Source organism: Alligator mississippiensis, chromosome 1, assembly GCF_030867095.1.
Source record: "Alligator mississippiensis isolate rAllMis1 chromosome 1, rAllMis1, whole genome shotgun sequence".
Lineage (NCBI taxonomy): Eukaryota > Metazoa > Chordata > Crocodylia > Alligatoridae > Alligator > Alligator mississippiensis.
Genome location: NC_081824.1, coordinates 475,890,400 through 475,910,171, shown reverse-complemented (window position 1 = coordinate 475,910,171; position 19,772 = coordinate 475,890,400). Strand labels below are relative to the sequence as shown.

The following is a 19,772-nucleotide window of genomic DNA, read 5'->3' as shown; positions in this document are numbered from 1 at the left end:
GGCAGGTTGGGGGCATGCCTGTCCCCACAGCAGTCCCATGGAAGGAAGAATGGCCAGGCCTGAAACCAGCCATGCAGGGGAAGAAGGCAAAGCTCCAGAAGAAGAAGTGCAAAGTCCTGAACTTAAGACAGAACAGTCTCATGCACCGCTACAGGCGTGGGACCAACTGGCTAAGCAGCAGCTCCACAGAAAAGGACCCGGGGGTTACAGCGGACAATAAGCTGAATAGGTGCCAACAGTGTGTGCTTGTTGCCAAGAAGGCTAACAGCATACTGGGCTGCATTAGTAGGAGTGTTGTCAGCACTGAGGGAAGTCATTATTCCCCACTTTTCTGCACTGGTGAGGTTACATGTGGAGTACTGTGCTCAGTTTTGTGCCCCCTACTACAGAAGGGATGTGAACAAGCTGGACATTAGGAAAAACTTTCTGACTAAGAGATTGGTGAAGTGCTGGGACGGCTTATCTAGAGGGTGGTGGACTCTTGGAGGATTTTAAGGCCCGGCTCGACAAGTCTCTGGCATGATCAAATTAAGGATGGTCCTGCTTTTAGCAAGGGGTTGGACTAGATGAGTTACTGGAACCCCTTTCAACCCTAGTTTTCTCTGATTTATTAGAAACATTTGGAAAAACAGCAGTATAAGAAACAAAATTGGCGATGTAGCATCCATGGGCATCTACACGCAAACAGCAGCTACCTCCCCATTGCAACACACTCCCCTGGTATAGCGCGCCACTACGGTGAAGTAGCGGCTAAAAATAATCATGTGCCACACACACAGCACAGTAAAGTTGCCATAGTGACACATGTAGATGCGCCCTGTATGTTGTGTTAGAATTTGGTTGAGCGTGTCAGTAACTCAGTTCAAATGTCTTTATTAAATCCAAAAGCCAATAGCAGAGATACAATTACTTTAAACCAATGCTCTAAAAGAGTGACAAAAAGCCTTTCAGTTCAGCTCTGGTGGTGCAGTGGGTTAGCATGTGGTACTTGTAAAAACAACCCTATGGAAGTGCTGCTAAGGTTGTGAGTTCAAGCCTCACCTAGAGCATTTGACTTTTACTTGGGATGCTGAAGCAAGCGTGTGTGCGCCCTTGGCGCCTGTGCCGTGGTAAGGAACCAGCAGCAGCAGTAAGGTGACCTGGGCCAGCTGTAGGGACGTGGGAAGGGGTTTTCTCCCATCCCTATTTAGTTGAGGGGAGAGCAGGAGGAGTCTGAACTCTGCGCATTAGCATCATTGGTTTCAGACCGTGTTCAGGTGAGTGCACAGAAGGGAGTCTTAAGAGAAAGTTAAAGCATTGTGGGTTAGGACACACGGAGGTCAAGGGGAAAGGGACCTGGTGATGGGGGTCTGCTACAGACCACCACATCAAGGAGCAGAGCTAGACTGGGAATGCTTGCGGCAGCTCTCAGAGGCCGTACAGTCTAGGGACATGGTTGTCATGGGGGACCTAAACTACCCTGACATCTGCTGGGAAAAGCAGTCAGCCAAATCCAACCGCTCACCTAACGCAGGAAGTATACGGTCCCACTGGACTTGGTGTTGGCTATGGGGGATGACCTGGTAGGGGAACTACAGATTCGTGGTCACCTTGGGGACAGTGACCACCACTCACTCAATCAAATTTATCATACGGCGTCGAGTGGGTAAGATAATAATAGGATGGAGGTGCTTGACTTTAGGAAGGCTAACTTCAGTGTGCTCAGTTTAACCAGCGATGCACTGCAGGAGAGGAGTATTGGCGAGATGGGAGTCCAGGAAGGGAGGTCGTTCCTAAAGGAAGTGATCCTTCAGGCACAGAGGGAGATGATCCCAGTGCGAGGGAAAGGGGAGAAAGGGGCCAAAAAACTTCCTTGGCTAAACACAAACATCCAGAAGAGCCTAAGGGCAAAAAAAAAAAAGAAGGCATATAGGTGGTGAAAGCAGGAGGAAGCTACCAAGGAGGAGTGTATCTACTTGGCCTGCACTTGCAGGGTGGCAGTTAGAAAGGCCAAAGCAACTACAGAGCTGAGGCTGGCAACACAAATTAAAGACAACAAGAAGTCTATTGTCAGGTATGTAGGGAGCAAAACGAAGGCGCAGGGCAGCACAGGACCCCTACTGAAGAAACACGAGCAATTAGTGACAGACAGGGGGGACAAGGCTGAGCTATTCAATGAGTTTTTTGCCTCAGTGTCCTTGAACAAGGGTCAAGATCAGTCTCCTAACAGGTTCTTAGATGGGATCAGAGGGATACCAGCCTACCAACTGTCGGCGCTGACGTGGTGCAGAGTCACTTGGATGGACTGGATGTGTTTAAGTTAGCAGGCCCAGACGCGCTGCATCCGCGAGTACTGAAGGCATTTGCCGGTGTCATTGCAGAGCCACTGGCACGGCTGTTTGAGCACTCGTGGCACTCGGGTCAGGTCCCAGAGGACTGGAAAAGGGCCAATGTGGTCCCCATTTTCAAGAAGGGGAGGAAAGAGGATACAAGTCATTATAGGCCAGTCAGCCTCACCTCCATCCTTGGAAAAGTCTTTGAAAAGATTATTAAGGATCATATTTGTGGGAGTCCAGCGGGAAAAATAATGCAGCAGGGCAACCAGCATTGATCCGTAGCAGGTGGATCATGCCTGACTAATCTGGTTTCATTTTATAACCAGGTCACAAAATGCTGATGCAGAAGTAGAGGTGGATGTTGGTTTTTTTTATTTTAGGAAGACCTTCGATTCCGTATCTCATCCCATTCTCTTAAATAAATTAAGAGGCTGTGACTTAGATGTTTACACGGTCTGGCAGGTGGCAAATTGGCTTGCGGGTCGCACCCAGAGAGTGGTAGCAGACGGGTCGGTATCGACCTGGAAGCATCTGGGTAGTGGGTTCCCACCGGGCTCAGTCCTTAGACCTGTACTCTTCAGTGTCTTCATCAGTGACTTGGATGTGGGCGTGAAGTGTCCTCTGTGCAAGTCTGCAGATGATACCAAATTGTGGGGTGAAGTAAGCACTCTGGAGGGTAGGGAATGACTGCAGGCAGACCTGGACAGGTTGGAAAAGTGGTCTGAACACAACAGGATGCAGTACAACAAGGACAAATGCAGAGTACTGCACCTAGGACGTAAAGATATCCAGCGCACCTACTGGCTAGGAAATGACCCTCTCAGCAGCGCAGAAGCGGAAAGGGATCTCGGAGTCCTAGTGGACTCCAAGATGAGCGTGAGTCGTCAGTGTGACGAATCATCAGCAAAGCTAACTGCACTTAATCGTGCATCAGCAGATGCATGACAACTAGAACCAAGGAGGTGACACTTCCCCTCTATGCGGCACTGGTCAGACTCCAGATGGAGTACTGCGTCCAGTTTTGGGCACCATACTTTAAGAAGGATGTGGACAGCTTCAAGAGGGTCCAGAGGAGAGCCACTTGTACGGTTAAGGGTTTACAGGCTAAGCCCTATGAGGGGCGACTAAGGGATCTGGACCTCTTCAGCCTCCACAAGAGAAGGCTGAGAGGTGATCTTGTGGCCAACTACAAATTCATTAGGGGGGGCGCAGCAAGGAACCGGAGATGCTCTGTTCACCAGGATGCCTCTTGGGGTAACAAGGAACAATGGTCACAAACTGACAGAGAGCAGATTTAGGCTAGACATCACAAAAACTTTCTTCACGGGAAGGGTGGCCACAATTTGGAATGGGCTTCCAGGGGAGGTGGTGCTCTCCCCTACCTTGGGAGTCTTTAGGAGAAGGCTGGATAGGCATCTGGCTGGGGTCATCTGACCCCAGCACTCTTTCCTGCCTAGGCAGCGGGTCGGACTCAATGGTTTGTTGAGGTCCCTTCCAACCCTAGCATCTATGAATCTATTAATTTATGAATCTTGTGTTTGAAAGCTTATCTAACTTATAGATTCATAGAAGTTAGGGTCAGAAGGGACCTCAATAGATCATCGAGTCCGACCCCCTGCATAGGCAGGAAAGAGTGCTGGGTTTAGATGACCCCAGCTAGATGCCTATCTAACCTCCTCTTGAAAACCCCCAGGGTAGGGGAGAGCACCACCTCCCTTGGGAGCCCGTTCCAGACCTTGGCCACTCGAACTGGGAAGAAGTTCTTCCTAATGTCCAGTCTAAATCTGCTCTCTGCTACCTTGTGGCCATTATTTCTTGTAACCCCCCCGAGGCGCCTTGGTGAATAAAACCTCACCAATTCCCTTCTGTGCCCCCGTGATGAACTTATAGGCAGCCGCAAGGTCGCCTCTCAACCTTCTCTTGCAGAGGCTGAAGAGGTCCAGGTTCTCTAGTCTCGCCTCGTAGGGCTTGGTCTGCAAGCCCTTAACCATACGAGTGGCCCTTCTCTGGACCCTCTCCAGGTTATCCACATCCCTCTTGAAGTGTGGCGCCCAAAATTGCACACAGTACTCCAACTGCGGTCTGACCAGCGCCCAATAGAGGGGAAGTATCACCTCCTTGGATTTGTTCGTCATGCATCTGCTGATGCACGATAAAGTGCCATTAGCTTTTCTGATGGCTCCGTCACACTGCCGGCTCATGTTTATCTTGGAGTCCACTAGGACTCCGAGATCCCTTTCTGCTTCCGTGCCACCCAGCAGGTCATTCCCTAGGCAGTAGGTGTGCTGGACATATTTCCTCCCTAGGTGCAGCCCTTTGCATTTCTCCTTGTTGAATTGCATTCTGTTGTTTTCTGCCCATTTGTCCAACCTGTCCAGGTGTGCTTGTAGCTGTTCCCTGCCCTCCGGCGTGTCCACTTCTCCCCACAGCTTTGTGTCATCTGCAAACTTGGACAGAGTACACTTCACTCCCTCGTCCAAGTCGCTGATGAAGACATTGAGGAGTAATTTAATTCCAACCATACAGTTGGTCCAATAAAAGTCACCACACCCAAAAAATCCTTGCCTTTTGCATACTTCCTGGATCATCACAGCTAAAACACCACTCTTAACAAAGAGTGCTCAACCTTTTTGTCTGGTGAGATGGATGGGCAGTGCCCAATCCATATGCAAGCAGTACGCAGTCAGTGGTTCCAATCTGGGGCCCAAGGAGTTCATGACAGGGCCCCATCCAGCTGTCCAGAGTGGGGTAGGGCACAGCCCAGTCCTGATCCAGCATGAACAGGGATTTTTGGCCAGCCCCAATCGAAGCCCATGGAGGGAGGAAAGGTAGGGGCATGACAAGAAACCAATCCAAAGGCAATGGGGGAGGGGGAGGGAGGTATCTCACCAGAAGAAAGAGTTTAGACAGGTGAGAAACCCTCAAATTTCCCAACTGTGGGGAGCCCAATGGGGCAGATATCATAGCTCCACAGGCTGCAATTGGCCCAAGGACCAGAGGCTGAGCACCCGTGCTCTAACACTATCATCAAAACGCTATAACAATATTTATTATGCTTGCCAGCATTGAATCCGAACACTTACAGCTGGGCTCGCAGGAAGATCCTAGCTATCCCACGCTGCCTGACTCCCAGGGAAGCTCACTAGCAAAGAATCCACCTCTCCCACCTCTTCCCCTCCACCCCCAATCTCTCCCACTGTCATCTTCTTCAGAGCTAGCCCTTAATTCCACACACATCTAGCTTGTCATTCCCCAGACACACAACCTTCATTCCAGCCTGCCTGCAAGTCACTGCTTGGGTGACTGGAGGCAGCAGGCACACGTGTGTCTCTGCACACACATCCCCATGGCCTGCATGCACCCAGGCAGGGTCCTGGGAGTAGCACCAATAGCTGGATGCAGGTAAGTGTATGATCAGTGGGGGTTGGAGGTCCGGGACTTGGGGACTGTGTGTGCGTGGGCAGGGGGGATGGGTACCTGCCAGATATGGGGGAAGATAGCCGGGCGTCAAGGCTGCATCAGGGCAGGGGGGACGGGAGGGGTAGGCGCCTGCCCCTTCAGCAAGAGAAGGAGGCATCGGGGGGAGCTGCATAGGTGGGCTGGTGGCACTTGGGCTGGTGCTCATACTTGTATGGGCAGAGCAACTGGGAGACGCTGCTGGGGGGACGGGCTGGAGGGACCATGACCAGGCTGCCTAGTGAGGCATGGCAGCCCCAGACCAGGGCGGGGGGGGGGGGGCCGCCACAGGCCTCCCCTCCTCCCTCCAGCCTGTGCTGGGGCTGGACTCTCTCCGCTGAAATCCGCACGAACTGCGGGACTTCGGCCCGAATGGCACAGGGGCAGCTGGGGGCTCCCTTTAGCAGGGCTGGGGGAAGGCAGGTGGGGACTGGCCACTGATCTTCATAAATAGGTCCTGGTACAAAAAATGTTGAGAACCACTGTCCTAGACCTCCCATCCCTTTAACGGGTATTTATTTCCTTGCCATTGTACACCCACCTTTTCTCTTACATTAGCATATCACTTCATCCTGCCAACTGAAGCATTTGGATTGTCTGTCTGGCTGCCTCTCTCAAGTCATACTTTCCTGAAACTGTCCTGCTTGAACCTGAGATGATAAAATAACACACTACCTGTTACTTTACAGTTCTTAATTCCTAGATGTTTCATTTTTTTAAAAGTTACAGTAATCAAATAGTCAAATAATTTAGGAGCTATGATGCTATGCGATTGCCAGGTCAAGGTTAAGTGCAGTTTTAGTAAAAAGAAAACCCTTCTTTCTCTAAATCAGATTTGCTTAGTATATAAGGGAACAGGTGGAAGAAATGGGGTGGTTTTTTTTCATCCCACACCTACAATTTGAATTTAAAAGCCAAACTGACCTCTTGCCTATTTCTACATCATGACAGGTGGTAAAAGAAGATATTCTTGCAGAATCGTTTTTCAGATTTTGTTCTGTTCAATCACTTCCCCAAAGTCCCCCCTCCCTGTGTTTTTCCTTTTTGGTCCAAATCCTCCAACCAAGAGAGAAAGAGAACGGTCCCAAGGCTTAAAAGTGTAATTTATCAGCATGAAGCTCATGTGTGTTTGTACAACAACCAGTGCAATCAGTGGGCTAATGTGGCCTACACACAGTACCAAAATAAAACTAACCTGTAAAAACTCCAGTATCCCATGCTGTATCTATTAAGTCTCATTTCCTTTGTTTGGTTTACTCTAGCTAAGCAAATGAAGTCATAATACTAGACTGATTAGCGGCTTTAAAGGTAAGACCTGCCTTAGCTTTGCTGTATATTTGTAAAACTAGTTTCACACCCCACTTCTGCAAATGATTATGCAAACATTTAGCCTCATGCGCTAATAGTCTTACCGAGTTTAACAGCTCATTTGTCGAAAACTATGCACACACAGACTTGGCCTTCGAATACAAATGGAGCTTTTTCAGACTATATCTTTTCAGGATAAGAACTAACAAACAGGCCATAGTGACAAATGCAGTTGCGTCGACATAAACGGGAATTTTCATTTCATTTACACACACCCTAAGTCTTTATTTGCATTTGTACAGCATCTGCTACAACAGAACTTTAGTCAGGATTGTCACCTCTCCTCATGGAAGGACGTACAAATAATTAACACAGTAATCAACTATCATGGTTATCTAGTATACAGAATATGTAACAGGGCACTGGGATGTGCCTGACCCTTTAGGAGAGCAAGCAGCCTGAGAGGCTGCTTTTAGGGGGCAGGGGGGAGCTAATGAGGGACTCACCTGGCTGGAAGAGGGCTCAGGCTGGAGCTACATGAGCCCCGAGTCTGCACCAGTCTCTTCGTTTCCCCCCAGCTACTGCACAGTGCAGAACTCCTGGCTCCGGGTCCCTGAAGGGAACTGGATTTTGGCTAAACAACTCTACAGGTCTGGAAACAGAGGCAAGTTTCTTGGACTGAGGAAGACTGGGTTTACAGGCAAGTGGTCTTTATGTTACACCTCTAAAGACTGAGGTGTCTGCCAGACGGCGGTGATGTTTCTTATTGATTTATGTTTAGCCTTGAACCCTGGGGGTGCAGACTCAAGGCTTGCTTAGAGAGCCAGTATCCCAGGAGCCCTCACACTGAGGGTGGGACCCAGGGAGGGGTCCCAGCACTGAAAAAAGGCTGAGACCCAGATCACGAGGTCCAAGAGGCCCAGAGCCACCTGTGTCCAGGGCTGGGCGGTGGAGGGGTCTGGGAGCTCAAGGGGGCAGAGTGCATAAGAAGGAAAATCAAAGGGAGAACATCTCTGAGGCTTAGGGCGTGGAGTAGGGGAGGAAAAGGAACCACACCGTTTGCCCTTAAGGCTAGGTCCCTGTAGGGCACCTGTAGTCAGGCCGAGAGGAACCTACCAAGGTTGGATGTCTGGATAGTGGCCAATGGGGCCTCAGACCCAGGGGAAACTTACTGGATTCGGGCTCACTCTAAGGCCTGCTAGCAGCCTCCTTGAATCAACCTGTAATATTAAGAGCAAGGCACGGCTGGTGAACAATGAAGAGAGAGTGACATTAGAGCTGGAGCCAGGCAGGAGCAGCAAGGCCGCTAGGGGTGTCATGGCAGCCCCTGTGGCTGTGAGCCTGTCACAGAGTACTTCTAGTTTTTCCTTTGAAAGGAAAATATAAAGTAGTGATAAAATTATGATCGCATAATCTGTGATTCCATGACTCGTTTCTTTAAAATTGGTTTAATGGACCACCGATAGTGCAGTGCAGCCCCAACACAGCAGGCCAGACTGCCAGTGGCCAATACATTCACGGGCTGGATCCAGGTGTTCCTGCTCTGGCACGTGGCTGGGCACCATCTGGCCAGGTGGGGGACAAACTGGCTTCAACACAGCCCTGATGGGGAAAGGAGCTTGACCCATCCTTGTCAAGAGGGAAAGAAGGCTAGCCAGGTGACCCCGTAGGGAGGGAAAGAGTGCGTGGCCTGGCCCAACCCGGCCCTGCAGGAAAGGAAGGGGACACGGTCCAACCCTGATCCCGAAGTGGGGGAACGTGGCCCAGGCCCACAGGGGAAAGAGGCATAGCTTGGCTCAGACCAGCCATGCAGGTACTGGGGCTTGGGGATTTGGCAGGGGAAGTGGTGGGGAGGCTGTGTTCATGGCCACCACTCGCTTGCTGCCAATTCCCCAGACCCATGGGGAGCCCCACAAGCCAGATGTGATGGCTCCATGGGGCTGCATTTGGCCCAGGGGATGGAAATTGAGCAACCCTTGTCTCGTAGATGCATAATACGTCAATTTGTATTTGCTTACAGAGATAATTAATAAAACATAAATATCAATGAAATGTTAGTTAAAATCTCAAAAGATTAAAAAATACCTGTCAGCATTTTCATTTTTACACTCTGCCTTGTATGGATAGCCATTTTAATAATATAACATTAGGTATCGTTTTCAAAAGATCCTGCCTGTTGGAAAATATGCATAAGTGGAGCAGCTGTAAATGCTTCACAACAAGTCGTAGCGCTGAAAGAAGAAGAAAAAAAAGTTAATTTCTCAATTAGTGAATTATGACTATGCAAAGGGTGTGGGAAATGACATTTCAACCCTCACCTAGCCAGATATTGTGCCTATTTAAATAAAATTGGTTTTAAAAAGTTATCAACACAAGCTACACCAAGAAAAGCACCTGTGAATTGGTGTGCACTACTTAAATTGACCAGATTGAGTAAACCAGAGTTAAACTGGTTCAACTTCTTGTGTAAGCAAAGCCAGAGGCATAACCAGGAGCGTCAGTGCCCGGGGGAGACAGCGCCGAGCGCTGGAGCGGGAGGTGAGGAGCGTCGAGCGCTGGAGACTCCCTGAAAACCGGCAGTTTGTTCAGTAACGAACTAACTGCAACTTGAGGCCTTTAGGCCTACGCTGAATGAAACAAGGAGACAATTTCAGTCCTACTTAATGTCTTCACTGGAGCGTGTCTGAAATCAGTCCCCATTAACAGGCATGAAAAATATACCCAGTTGCTATTGAAGATGCTGTCGAGAAAGCGATCATCGTGGCTTCCTGTACCTAGCACGGGGGTTTCTCAGCCTGTTTCGGCTCCAGACGCCCGTCTGCAACTGGCCTGAGTTTTGTGGCACCTGCTTTTCAAAAATTAATTTCACTGTTTTTCATTATGAAAAATAGTAGACTGACTCCCACCCCTACCTCTTGCCACAGCAGATACGAACGGCTTCTGATGCTACGGCTTCCTGCCGGAAACCTCGTGAATCGCATGCAGGTGTTTACATGCCTCACAGAGCTGACTGACTCCCACCCCTACTCACGCACTCGGTGTGTGAGCCCGTGCAGCCATGTACATGCATGCACGTGTGTGTGTGTGTACATGCATGCACACGCATCTGCATGTGTAGGTGTATACACACAGTGCACCTGTAGCACATAGGGTACAGCGTGCCTGCAGGTGCATACTGCGTGTGTGTGCATGCAGGTGTGCGCAAACAGGCAGACATGTATGTGCACTGCCACACGCACTCTTTCCATGTATGTATACTGACATGCACACCTATGTGTATACGTGTACAAGTGTATATGTGGAGGTCCACGCCCCCGCCCCCGTACACACACCCGTGGGCAACCCCTCGCAGCCGAGGACGACCCGCTCTCACGAGGCCAGTCCCGGTCCCGGACTCCAGCGCTGCCCCCCCCCACTGTGCAGAGACCCGGCCTCCCTCGTGTCGGGGCGGCGGGGTGTGGAAGCGGGCCTGAGGCGGCCTCCACACGCTGCCTCCGCCGCCCCCCGCCGCTCCTGCCGCGTTTCCGGGCCGACGGACGCAGTCCCGGCCCTACCGGCAGCGGCGCGGGGCGGGGCCTGAGCGCGGGCACGTGACTGCCGCCTCCCGCCGCTCTGGCCCGTCCCCGCCGCCCAGCCGGCGCTGCGCTGCGCACGCGCGAACCGCCTTGCTCCTCCCCCCGCCCCCCTCCCGCTGTAGTGACGCGCAAGCTCCCCATTGGCCGCGGCGCAGGTGGGCGGGCTGAGCGCGGCCGGGGCGGAGAGGCTGTTGAACCCCCGTCGTGTGCTGTGGGCGATGGACGCGCGGGGGGCGGGTCAGCGCGGAGGGGCGGGGCCAGGGGTAGTGGGCGGTCGGAGCAGGGCTGCGAGAGGGTGTGCATCCCGCGGGGTAGGAGCGGGCAGGGCACGGGGGTGTGTGTCATTGCAGCCTGGCCCCTAGAGAGCCCGATGTGTCCTGTGTGTCACACTGCAGCAGGGCTCGAGCAGCTTTCCCTCGTGGCCCGGCCCGGCCCGGCCCGGCCCGGCACCACCGCATCCACACAGGGGAGAAGCCACATCACTGCTCTGAGCGTGGGAAGAGCTTCACCTACTCCTGCAGCCTGTGCCGAGCACCGGTGCATGTCACAGGGAGAAGTGACATGGGTGCTCTGAGTATTGGAAAGGCGTCACCCGCCTCTCCCACCCAGCCTGGAACCGGCACATCCACACCCAGAAGCATCCCTAGTTGTGCCGGCAGTGCAGGAAGGGCTTGGAGATGTGTGCCTGCTCAGCACCCAGCAGGGCTGCGTTCAGACAAGCACCCTCATGCTGGTGGGCTGCAGAAGGAGGTCCCCCAGGCTTTGTCCCTTGTAGGGCACAGCGGGAGTCCCGAGCCCAGAGGCTGGCCCCCAAGGTGTCATTGTGGGGGAAGGGGGTGAAGAGGAAACGCCTCAGGCAGAGGTCAGCCCGATGGAGGGGAAGGAGCGGAGGAGGAGGTGATCTTTGCATCAGCCTTGGAGCCTGTGCATTCCCCATCAGTCTCTAACAGTACTCCCAGGGGAAGAAGTGCGTTCACGCTAGGCTGCCCTCCCCCACACAGCTGACTTCAAGTGACACCCGGGCACTTTTCTTCGCTGCCTCCCAGCTTTCTCCTTCCTCCTGGTCCAGGGGTCTGGTGTATGAGCCCTGAGTTGCAGGGAGGAGTGCATTCCCTACCCTCCTCCCAGACCTCGCCTTTCCTCACCACCACATCACCCCTCTCCCAGACCTGCCCATGCCCAGTGGGGTCTGCAAGGAGCTGCTTCTGCCACCCCCGGAGCCTTTTTGGCCTGTTTTGCTTCTCCGCCTGTGCAGAGCTGTGCCCCACGGAGTGCGTGCTGCTCCCCTGCCCTCCTCCCCTTCGCTGGATTCTCTCTCATGCATTCCCTGCTACTACAGCCCAGAACTGGACGTGCCCCCGCTGCGGTTGATCTCTGTGTCCTCTCCCGAGCTGTGCAGTGGGAACAGACCTGGGCCCACAACCTTTCCAGGGCAGATCTCTGTGTGACTTCCCAGCCCCTTCCCTTTCTAAATGATCCACCCCAATCCAGAGGTTGTTGCTAACCCTGGGAGCAGGACGGGGCTGTCATGGGGTAGGGGGATGGGTGTCCAGGTCGTCTATGAAGACATTGAAGAGTCCGGGTCCGAGAACAGCACCTTGGGGGACGCTGACCTGAGCAGACCCGGTCTCGTTAGTCCCTGCTCGTAGGGAAGGCCCTCCGTACCGTTGTCTCTGGACCTGCTCCAGTTCCCCTAGATCCTGCTGGACGTGCGGGGACCAGACCTGGGCACAGGATTCGAGGTGTGGGTGCACCATGGGTTCATAAAGGGGCATCGTGATGCTTTCGATCTTGTTCACAATTCCCTTCCTCATCAGCACTCACATTTTCCATTGCTTTCTTCACGGTGGCTGGGCATGGAGCTGATGCTCTTATTGAACTCTCCACAATCACTCCCAGGTCTCTTTCCTGTGTGGTAACAGTTCACATGGAGCCTGTTGTGGTGTCAGTCCCATTTATACAATTCACATTCAAATGCGTTCCTGGCCCATTCCACTCAGATCAGGATCCCGTGGCCAATAAAGTAGGAAAACTGAGTCGTGGGCGACCAGTGCAAAACCCCACACTTGGGAGGGAATAATTGCACTCACCGATCTCGCCTGAGGAACGCATAGCCAGGCTGTAGCCCTGCAGAGATGAGGTGGGGGGAACCAGGGGCCGTGGGCTGGATCCGAGCCAGCCGTGTGCTTTGGTGGTAAAAGAAATCAGCATCCTCCTGAGCAGCATGAGGAGGAGCGCCCCTTGCAAACCAAAGGCAGGGATCCCCCAGCACTGGGGAGACTCCCCTGGAGTCCTGTGTCCGGTTCGGGACCCCGCACTTCCAGAAGGAGGTGGGCAGGTGGACAGAGGCCAGCAAAGAGGGACCCAAAGGATGAGGGGCCTGGGAGGCAGGGGTGGGGGGGAGAGGCTGGAAGAGCTCAGGGGATTGAGTCTGGAGAAGAGAAGACTGAGCGGGGTTTGACCCCAGTCTTGGGGCAACGACAGAGAAGATGGAGACAGGCATTTCTCTGTGGCTGTCAGGGACAGGACTAGGAACAATGGGCTCCAGCTGCAGCAGGGGAAACTGAGGCTGAAGAGGAGGAGGAGTGGGCTGGTAGTGCCCTGCTGGAGCTGCGTGGCAGAAGATGAACTCAGGAGATGCCAGGTAGAAATCATGCCCCACTTCAGGGGAAGACTGGCCCTGCTCCCCCTCTCTGCCCCAGCTCACCACCTCCAGCAGTCTGGAAAGGGTGTGCACACACACCCACTCCATGATGCAGGACAGTGTGCACCCCACCCCCTATGCAGGAGGATGGGCATATACACACATGCACACCCTGTGCAGAAAGGATGCATGTGTGCATGCATATACCCCCCGTGCAGGAAGGCACACATGTGCATACCCCTGTGCAGGAGGATGGGCAACCCCCCCACATGCAGGACGGCAAGCACACACACATGCACACCCCGTGCAGGAGGTTGGACAGGTGCACACCCACCCCCTCCCCCACAGACTGCCCCTGAGTGGGTGCAACTGGACAGTGGGGCCGAGGGAGGGGAAGGGCAGCTGAGGGAGAGGGCAGGGGTTGGGCACCAGACCGTCACCTCCGCCTGCTCCTGCTGCCCCCAGTGCAAGCCCCACTGCGCCGGCACCACCCCCTGCTCCTGGGGAAACTGAGGCTGGAGAGGAGGAGCAGGGCTCTGTGCTCATGTGGAGGGGTGTGCAAGGGGCATGGGAGTCCAGGCCTGGGGGAGAGAAGGTGTGTGATCTGAGTGTGCAAGAGGCGGGGTAGTCCAGGCCTGGAGAAGAGAAGGTGTGTGCCCTGCATGTGCAAGGGCCGAGGGAGTCCGGACCCAGGGGAGAGGTGTGTGGTTGGGTGAGGGGAAGCTGGGCCTGGCTGCCCCTTGCCCTCTTGGTCTGTGCACAGCTGGCCTGGGGCACCCCCAGCCCCACGCCGGGCAGCCCCTGCCTCGTGCCCACCCCCACGGCCGGGGGGCCTCTCCCCTGCTGCCCTGGGGAGGCAGCGCCCAGCAGCCGGGCAAGGGCCTCCTGGGTCTGGCACCATGTGGCAGCTCCCCAGCACGGTCCTGGGCTCAGTCCTGCCCCTGCAAGCGGGGACGCCCAGCCCTGCAGCCGGCCCCAGCCCAGCCCAGTGCCCCTTGGCACGAGCAGCTTTGGGCCCTGGTGCTGCTGCCCGGTGCCACGGCCCCCCCGACACGTGGGTGCTGCCCGGACACAGCGCCTGTCCTTGGCCCGGGATGTGGCTCCGGTCCAGGCTACATCCAAGGCCATGTGGAAACAGGAGCGGCTCCTGGGGCTGGATCCGTGGGGCAGGAGCAGGGGCCATGCCCTGGCCTGCGGGGCTGGACCCCCTTGTTAGCACTTGCTAGGGCTCTGAGCTCCCAGCTGCCCCCACCCCAGGCTCCACCTGCGTGAGGCCGGGCTCAAGCAGGGCCCCGAGTGTGGGGGAAAGCACGTGTGTGACTTGGTGGGAGCAGACGTGGGGAAGCAGGCCCCTGCTCCCTGTGCGCGCTGCTCTGCTGCAGCTGAGGCCGGGCGCCTGGGGACCATCCTTTCTGTGCTGGGGGGCGCTGAGGCTCAGGCAGGGCCGTCCCGGGACTGGCTCTGAGGCTTACCACCTTCTCCTTCCCCCCCCGTGGTTTCAAGTCATCACTGCTAAAATGCTGCACAGCTTCTGGTTGATTTTTACCAAGCCAGGCTTGCAAACCCCTCCCAGCCTGGGAAAAGAAAAGAAAAGAAAAGAAAAGAAAAGAAAAGAAAAGAAAAGAGAAACACTTGGCTGCCAGGGATAAACCAAGCAACTCCTCACCTGAAGGATCTCTCACAAGGAGGATCTGGAGGGACACTGCACTTCAATACAGATCCAGGAAGAGGCGATTGCCATTTACACCAGCCCAACCTAGCTACAAAGGACAAGCCAGAGTACGGCGCAGGTTCATCCTAGAAAACCGATCCACTTTTTATCTGCAGATCCAGAGTCTTTCCCTGCACCTTTCTTCTGGGAGGAACCTGACAGGCTTCAGTGTCCAAAAGGAGGGGGAGAAAACCCCGGGTTAGAGAAACCCACTTGCGGAAGAGAAGGGCAGGGACGTTTGGACATCCACGGAAAGGGGCTGGATGAAAGGAGGTGCTGTCCTGCAAACCACTCGGGAACTACGAGCCGTCAGGTGAACAGGAATAAGTAGGTGGCGAAGTACAGGCGTCGTTCCCCCGATGCGCATCCAGGAAAGCCGGCACGGACCTGCTCTCCAGCCCAGCCCAGCCCAGGGGAGCACTGGATGCAGCGACCCCTCAGCGCAGCTGGGTTTTATGGTGCGGTTGTGTGCTGGCTGTAAAGTCCAGGCAGGCAGGGCTACGAGAAGGGGCCTTAGCACCTGACCCCCCAGTCTCCTACCTTCACGTGGCTGAGGAGGGGCTGGAGGAGCCCCCCTCCGAGCACAGGACGCTGCCGGGCTCTTCCCCGGACCCCCGGGGGCTCCGGCCCTTCCCCCCACTGCGCAGCCCAGCCTGCCCCAGGGCCGGGCGGGATCCTGTGCGCGCGCGCGCGCGTGTGTGTGTGTGCATACATGTGTTTGTGCATGCATGTCTGTCTGCATCCGTATGTATGCATGTCTGCGTACACACGTGTACATGTCTGCATGCATGCATGTGTGCGCGTCCATGTGTTTGTGTGCAGGCACATATCTGTGTGCATGCAGGTGTGTGTGCAGGTGTGTCTGTGCACGTGCATGTATGTGCATGCATGCGTCTGTGTGCCTACATGTATGTGCGTGCATGTCTGCATGCATACACATGCATGTGTCTGTGTGCATTCATATGTGTGCATGTGTGTGTGCATGTGCACCTGTACATGCTTACGTGTGCACGCACAAGTCTGCATGCACGAGTGTGCTTTTGGGTTTCTGCACACATGTGTGTGCAGGTGTATGTATCTATGTGTGTGCATGTCTACATGCATGTGTCTGTGCGTGTCTGTGTGTATGTGTTTGTGCATCCATGTATGTTCTTTCATGTCTGTGCATGTGTGTGAATGTCTGTGTGCATGTGTGCATGTCTGTGTGCGTATGTGAATGTGTCTGTGTGCATGTGTGTGTGCCTGCATGTGCCTGTGCGTGCATGTGTGCATGTGTGTGCGTGCATGTTTGTGGGGGTGTAGGCTGAAGCTGTGTTGGTCTAAGGACCCAGGCAGACAAGGTTCCTTGGGTGAATTGGATATCTTTTATGAAACCAACCCAAATAGTTGGAGACTAGTTATTAAGCAAGCTGTCGGGCTCAAAAACCCTTCGTCAGGCTAAGAGATGTCTGTGTGCATTCATATGTACCTCCGTGTGTCTGTTCATGAGTCTGCATGTCTACGTATCTGTGTGCACGTGAGTGCCTGCATGAGTGTGTGTGCATGCGTGTATGCATATGTGCATGTGTCTGTGTGCATGTGTGTATGCATGTGCACACGTGTTTGTGCGTGTGCTCCTCTCTGCATGTGCACATGCCTGTCTGTGCATGTGTGTCTGTGTTCATGGCAGGGAGAGTGTATTTGTGTCTGCGTGTCCATGTGCAGAGAGTGAGTGTGTAGAGTGCATGCCTGCCTACATGTGTGCATATGTCTGTCCATGTGTGTGCGTGTGCATGCATCTGTGTTAATGGCATGGAGAGCGTGTTAATGTGTGCACGTGCAGAGCGAGTGAGTAGAGCGCACACACATCTCTGTCTCTGTGTGCATGTGTCTGTGCGTGCGTGTGCCTGCATGTATGTGTGTGTGTTCATGGCAGGGAGAATATGCTTGTGCCTGTGTGCCCATGTGCAGAGAGATGGTGCGTCATGAAGGACACGTGCCCACGGCGGCGACGGGAGCGGGGCAGTGGTAGTGGGAGAGTGGCGGGGCTAAGCGGGAGCTCCCTCAGACGGCACTGGCGCTGGCATCCGTCGGGGGGTGGGGGGAGGTGGCGAGCGCTGGACAGGGGGCAGCGACCACCCACAGACCTTGCCAGCAGTGTGGGCAGTGCCTTGCCATCGCCCCTGTGCTAAGTAGAGTGTGTGCCTGTCTGTGTGCACGCCTGTGTGTGAGTGTGTGTGTATTAGCCATAATGGGGGAGGGGGGATTGGTAGCAGGGAGAAGAGGGGGGCATGTGCCTCCCACCCCCAGCCCAGCAGGGTCTTCTGTGACAAAAGGGGTTTGATCTGATCTTCTTATGCTGCTGCTCCTGTCCCTTTAGTAGCACACCGAGAGGGCATCGAATCATCAAACCCGGGACTGGAAGAGACGTCGGGGCCATCCAGTCACCCCTGCTCGAGGCGGGATCACCCCTACAAACCCGGCCAGCCAAGCATCAACCCTGCTCTCACGCCTTGGCAAGCATGGAGATTGCACAACTCTCCGGGTAGCCCCTTTCCGTGCTCAAAAATACCTGAAAAAATTGCCCTCATATAGTGCGAAAGGACTTGTATCGAACCTAAATGTCCCCTGCTGCAATTCTTGATTTCCTCTGAGTCTGTTTCTGTGGTTGAAGAAAACAGGACACGTCTCCGTCCTCTCCATGGCCACCGCTCAGGGATTTGAAGACATCGAGCTCTCGAGGACTAATCTCACGACACAGTCGTTCAACCAAGATCCGTCCTTCTTCCAATCCGTTCATCTAAAACGAAAGAGATAGCGCGGTTATGGTTAAGGAACCAGGCAGGAAAGGTAAAATGAGGATGGCAGAGAAGGAGCACTACCTCGAGGCGCAGTAAGCACCTGATATCCATGAAAGAGCCTCTTCAGCCGCAGCTCTGGTGCAAGGGCTGTTTGACCAAAGGCAGAAGAGGGAGATCCAGGGCACAGATCTGGTTAAACAGTTCTCCCTCCAGAAAGGGAAAAGGCTTGAAGAGAAACTGGGGGAAGTTGCCCATGAAAGCGGTGCAACGCTGAGACACTGGGAGGACCCACACGGTCAAAGGGCTGACAGTAGGCAGCAAGTAATACAGTGTATTCCCCAGTGCAGAGCTCGGAGCAGCGGGAGCCCCCGGCCTCCAGAAATAGAGGTTAGAGTCACCGCAGGGAGCACGTGTGAGACAGACCTGGGCCGTCTGTTCTTGTGCACAGACAAGAAATGGTGTTCGTTAGGACCTGGTGTTGGAGTCCCTTTCCTCACCCGCTGTCACAGTGCCCTGGAGGGAAACCCTGGCAGGGGCCAGTCCTGTGCGAAGTCCCTCATTGTGAGCACCATCAGGCCGCATGCAAGCCCAGCCCTGTCTCACACCTGGAGGCTGATGCAGCGGTGCGGCCGGACACGGCCGAGACGTGCACGCGGGGAGACCCGGAGAAGGTGACGCGCATCACAATGGCCCCTTCTAGAACCGGCTCGTCGCCGTGCGGCTCCTGGAGACGCGCACAGCAGTTGGACTGCTCCCGAGCCAACACTGCTTGGAGTCAGGTCACACCTGTGTCCTCGGTGTCACCCTGACCGCAAGGGTAAGTGTGGGCAAATGAGGGGGTGTTTGCACCCACACTTGGGGCGTCCTAGGGGTGGGTGACTTGTGGCTGGGGGAATTGTCACTTTTATGCTTTCGTTTCTTTCCTAAACATGACTTCAGTCTGCTTCAGTACAAGCCAAGGGCTGAAGACGAGGTGTGCTGGCCTGACATGGGGAGGCGGGGGGAGTGCTTGGAGCGATGCTATTTGGCTGGGCAGGCAAGGTGAGGGGTGCAGCGGAGCAGGCAGTGAGGATGCGGATGGTTGCTTTAGGGTTTCCATATTTCCAGGTCCAAAATGCAGGACACCTGTCACATGGCGGAGGGGGGACGGGGGATATGACAGTGGGGGGCAGAGACATGCCAGTGCCCTGTCCCTGCCCATGCTGTTGCCCCTCAGTGCCGAGCCAGAGCCCCCGCCAGCCCTGCTGCTGCCCCTCACCCCCAACCCACTGACCCCAGCCTGCCAGTGCCCCTCACCCCAAACTGCAGTACCCTGCCCCCCGGCCATGACGCTGTCCCTCGCTCCAGACATCAAGTAACTGGGAATGACTGGTTGTGGTTTCAACTTGCTCTTCAATATTTCTTTCATACAGCCACAGAAGACTGGACAGTCTTTTATCCCGGGAGAAAAATATGGGATCCTTTGGAAAGAGAGGAAGGTAAATCAAATAGAGATGCCAATTCTCACTGTCACACACTCATTTTGCCCTGTCTAATTTGAGAGATTCAGGTGTGAATTGAAGAATGCAGTGCTGAGGGGAGGGGAGGGGAAGGGCAGGGAGCTGCGCTGGAAAGGAGACGGCCCAGCCAGGTCTCTGCGCATAGCGGTGCAGTGAGCGCTGGAGCAGGGCCAGAAAAGGCAATATACTCCACGCAGGATTCGGAGAGAGCTCGTGCAGAAAGACCGAGCCCCGAGGCCCGCAGACACGCAACTACGCCTTACTTCACTTCCATTCCCGTCTTTACTCTAGGGAAGGAGAAGATGCTATTGCTGCTAACTTTGCCCTGGTTGAGCGCTGAGGAAAAGGGCCAAGCGCTCAACCCAGCGATACCAGTTTTTCTGTTGGCTTTTTTTGGTAATTGAACTGACCCCGAAATTCTGCTTCCAGTCTCATTGGTTGCCGTCCATTGACTCTGGGGGATTTACATAACCAAACCCTGATT

The 19,772-nt window shown here is 54.5% G+C and overlaps 1 non-coding gene across 1 annotated transcript; it reads left to right on the top strand.

Annotated features, from left to right (window-relative positions):
• The first annotated feature begins 955 nt into the window (after nucleotides 1-955).
• TRNAT-UGU (transfer RNA threonine (anticodon UGU)) lies at nucleotides 956-1,049 on the top strand. Its single transcript has 2 exons — nucleotides 956-993; nucleotides 1,014-1,049. It is a non-coding gene; the product is annotated as a tRNA-Thr (tRNA).
• The last annotated feature ends 18,723 nt before the right edge of the window (nucleotides 1,050-19,772 follow it).